The 4,842-nt window shown below is 33.1% G+C and overlaps 1 long non-coding RNA gene across 1 annotated transcript; it reads right to left on the reverse strand.

Annotated features, from left to right (window-relative positions):
• Window positions 1–638: 638 nt before the first annotated feature.
• LOC121132174 (uncharacterized) lies at window positions 639–2,080 on the reverse strand. The gene is made up of 2 exons (XR_005869253.2): window positions 1,305–2,080; window positions 639–1,242 (listed from the first exon to the last, which is right to left on the reverse strand). It is a non-coding gene; the product is annotated as an uncharacterized lncRNA (long non-coding RNA).
• Window positions 2,081–4,842: the final 2,762 nt, after the last annotated feature.

The following is a 4,842-nucleotide window of genomic DNA, read 5'->3' on the forward strand; positions in this document are numbered from 1 at the left end:
TATGTAGATTATATTTAATTAAAGCCTTCTTTTTTAAACTTTGAGCTTCAAATATATTTCAAATACTCTACTTTGTCGTTTCATTAGCTATTATTCTGAGAATAAGGTTCATAATGAATTACAATTTCATGGAGTGTGACGTTTTCAAATCTACTGTAACGGATAAAAAACGTCGAAGTCAATTATACGTAGTATATCTTCATTAAACATTTTGCTAATAAATACATTGTTATACCCTCAAAAATCATAATAAAGCAGGCAGATGATAATCACATCAGTATTTTAAACAATGATACCATATGTCTTTTTTCCCCCCTCCTCCTCGCACGCGTTTTTCTCTACAATATCATCAACTATAATTATATTGTTTGGGTATGAGCAAGATTCGAGATGAACACTCTCAGTACTACCCTTTGAGACTGAGTTGGGTCCTATGCCAAGAGGTTAAAATGAAGTAATTGAAAAATGAGTTATTTTAAGGCTGAAACTTTGGAAAATACATATCTCAAAATTCTTAAACCCAATTGTATTCATAAAATACTACACTACCTCATACAATAATAAATACAAATTAATATTTGGTAAATATGAGTAAGCACAATAAAATAAAATCAACATGTACGGCAAAAAAATTGATATGGCATTCAACAGTATTTAATTATTAGCTCCAGTATTAACATTTATACATCTTAATATATGGATTCAAGGTGTTCAGTAAGTTAAACTAATTCCAACTCACTTTTATATATATATAAGTACAGCACCATATTTATCATATGACAAACTCTTGACTCTTGCACTCCCACTTCCAACTATCGTGGGCGAGAGAACAATGTTCCGCCATATTGACTAACGTGCACACGAGTTGTCGGTCCAACAAGGACTTACTCACACTTATAACTCTCGAGGAGCAAACCCTCATTGTTACTCCCCGTCTACATGAACACACTCACTAGTTATTACTTTATCCATAGATGTTCTGTCTTTGATAATTAAATAGTAACAGCTTTAAAAAATAAAATACCCTGTTCAAATTGCCAAATGGAAAAATCTAGAAATAGGGTTCAAATAAGAGTTTCCATAACGAGAAAGATTTGACGTCATTTGTGGTGCATCCAATCATCGCCTTTAATTGTTCTTAGTCATCCTGATTGGAAGATTGAATAAGCGACTTTTGGAAGGGTTTGGGTTTTTGCATGTGTAACCATTTTCAGTATTTTGGAGCAGGAGCAGTTTCTCTTTCTGAAATCGTATAATAGTGAGTATGTATTATTTTTGAATTGGGCTGAAGTACTAGGGAGTACCCAGCTGAAAGCTTGGAATTGTTTGGGCTTGGTGCAACTCGGTTTATTTGCATCACTCATTTTAGATACGTGTTCCTTCCCTCGTGTTTTAAATTTATCACACATATTTAGGACAATTTATTTATCCCACAGGATCGCAAATCTTAACTTCTTTAAAACTATTGACTTATATAATATGAATATCACTTCAAACTTATTTACACAATAATGTATCGTATTTAATTCCTTTTTGTAAATACGATACATAAATAAATATATATAGATTAATTCAAAGACAATCAATTTTGAATTGTTACAGGTGGAATTTCGTGATTCATTGAACAATGAATAAGTTTATAACAATACTATTTCCTCAGATTCTTATATTGTAATTTTTTTTTAGAACTTCTATGGTAGACACACAAAAATAAACAGGAAGCTTACACTATTTTATTAAAATCAAACAAAATATTCTTACTCATTATTTTATTCTTTATGGGCAATGTATGAGTCTAGTCGTTTAAGGTTCCGTGTTTGCGTGTCTGACCTTCCCCAAAAATACTTTGAACAATAAATTATTTCATCATATGTTGTAGGTATTGGATTAAAAATAAAATTAATAGCTAAACTTGTAAGATAATAGGGGGGTGGAGTTGTTCATAAAATCAAATTCAATTTTAGTCCTACTTTTCGGATGCAAAAACATATTTTAAGCACTCAAGAAAAAAACCATTTTTAATTTCTGGTCAAAAATAAATATATATATCTTTAGAAAAGGTTGATCTTTTTTGTGATGTTTGACCTTTTGTGATCTTAAAACTGTAATTTATATGCTTAAAATGTTATATTACTATTACTTTAAGCATGAAAAGCCTTTAAAGATCACGATATTTGCGAGTTTCTTATTATTACTTTTAGAAAAAAATTAAAAAAATAAACATTCATGGGTGAAAAAGTAATTTTCGGGGTATGAAGGGGGTTGTCCGGATTTTTTTTTTCCTGCTTAAGAGATGTTTTTGTATCCGAAAATTTGAGATAAAGTTTAATTTTCCCTTTTCCATAAATTACCCCCCCCCCCCTATTAACAATTTGAATGCGTTTTACGTTTAAAATAAGTATTTTTGATAATTAGTTTTTGTTCAACAACAATTATTCAGTTTGAATTAGAGTTTTTATTCAATTTTGAATTCCAATAATCCGTCAACCAATAAATCCACCAAAACTACAGGAACTAAGAGACAATTGCACCCCAGACCTTGGCAGAATATTTAGACCATTGAATCTAGCGATTCTTTGAGGGAGTTCAAGTCAGGGCTATGATCTCGGACTCGTGGCCTTGAAGATTAGCAAAGTTTTCTTGGAACTCATACTCGTCTAAATTTAGTGCAAGTCCTTTGTTCTTTTTTTCTATTTTGAATAAAAAATATTTGAAGCTAAATTGAGAAAAGTATATTAAGGCTCTCGTCTGTCCGGCACCGAATATTCTGTTTTTGCATGGGTGTACTTTCAATCTTTTATTTTCATATTAATTAGCCGTATAGGCCACTTAAAGTAGTTTATCAATTGGGAGTTCTGAAAACAAACACAAACAAATAAGAGTTTTGGAAAATCCTGTTCAGGTTGCAACTACAAAAAAATCGTTCCCATATTAAAAGATATTTTTTATACCCTAAAACTTTTTGGTTTGTAATACTTAGTTACCCCGGCTTGCAGACTAAGAATCGAATGGACAAAGGGTTAAAAGTACCGATTAGCGAATGCAAAAGTTAAGAATTAGATTTGTAAAGATACATTTAAATGGAGAGGAATAAACGTTATAGTTTAAATACAGGGTGTGCAAGCTATCTGTGACCTGTGCCGCGATTATTATTATTTTTTTTCAAACGCAATTTTCTCTACAACTAAATCAAATTAAAACAATTGAACCAAGTTTCAAATCCAGCCTTAATTACTGTCTTTATACGAGGCCGAATTTGCAAGCAGTTCTTTACCACTTGGTCTATTGATAAATCCTGGAATTTCTTCTTGATCCGACTCATAAGTTAGTCTTTAGTAATGGAGGGGGTTCAGTTAGTTTATCGTTCGATCGCACCCCAGATAAAAAAATCCATCAGATTCAGATCCAGCGAGTTTTGAGGGCAAAAGTTTGGTAAGATGAAGTCGTAAAAATTATGTTGAAGCAATTTTATAATTTTTTTTCAAGTTGTGGCAGCTAGCCGAGGGCTTTATATGCCTCAAATTCCCTCCTAACCATGCGAACAAATGTCTCACTGAGTCGCAGAGTTCGAACAATTGTTATGTTGTCGCTCCCGGCATGGATTCCAAGGAGGGCTTCATACCTTTTCCAAATATTTAAGCCAAAAAATTTGTAGGTTGATTCCAATATTTTTTCTCAATTGGAGCAGGTTTGAACAAGCTATCTAAGTGCCAGTATTTGCCATAAAGAGCGCACCAAAGTGGCGGAATAGATAGCTTGAGTACCCTGTATTCGCAGCTTTAAAGTTTAATGTGTTTTTTTACAAATTATCCATTTATATAAATGGGTAATGTAGAACGAGTTAGACTTTACCTAAAACATCGTGGCTTCACGTATTAAGATTAACCAAGACTGACATCTCTAAGAGGGTCAGGGAGATATCAACTGTGAAGGTGGTCTGTGGCCAGTGAAGAGGCTGGACAGTGCTTGAGTATGTGGAGATCCTTGAAATATTTCTATTTTTTTACAACCAAAATCCATTGAGAATAAATTTTTTATGGGAGGAGATAAGTTTAGATTTCGTAATTTTTTACGGGATTAGGTTCATGCAACGCAAAGAAGAAAAATACATTACTTCTTCTATTAAGTTTGGTGCAATAAATACAAAAATGATCAAGGCATGAACCATACACACACATGTCATGCTAAAAGAACCGAAATCGAAGGCTATAAAAATTTCACGTAAAAGCATGAGTATAATGGCTTAAGCTTACAAGGGCCATTGTCTTTTTTTGACCCACCTAGATAAATGGACGAACAATGTTTGTCTGGAAGAACCACAAAGTGTAGACCACCTCATTAATAGATGACGTCCTGCTTTCTCATATGAGAGACATCAAGCAATGCAAAAAGAAGCCGAAAAACATCGTATTTAAAATTTATGAAATGTACCATCATGAAAAAAAAAAAATATTGAAAATAATTTTGATATCAAGTAGGTGTGGTCGTGTGCCTTATGTTTGGATTGTTTCATTATAGTGCATGTACATTGTATATAGTAAACAGTAATGAATTATGTAACCCTAATTCTAAGGTAAGGACACTGGCCAGGCCAGTCCATGACATTGATGTGCTGCTTCTTGAACCACTCTTTTGTTGGTTTGGCCGTATGTATCGTGTCCTTTTTGTGGTAACAGGATCATCCATTGCCATTTTCAGTACCTTGCATTGAGGGAAGGAGGTCGTCAACCAAAATTTCTGAGTACATCAATCTTCCCTTCGGTACAGATAAGTAGAGAAACACTCCAAAAACATAATGTTTACAGCATCCTGCTTGACGGTGGGGATTAAGCTTTTTAGGGC

The sequence above is a fragment of the Lepeophtheirus salmonis genome, chromosome 2, assembly GCF_016086655.4.
Source record: "Lepeophtheirus salmonis chromosome 2, UVic_Lsal_1.4, whole genome shotgun sequence".
Taxonomy (NCBI): Eukaryota; Metazoa; Arthropoda; class Copepoda; order Siphonostomatoida; family Caligidae; genus Lepeophtheirus; species Lepeophtheirus salmonis.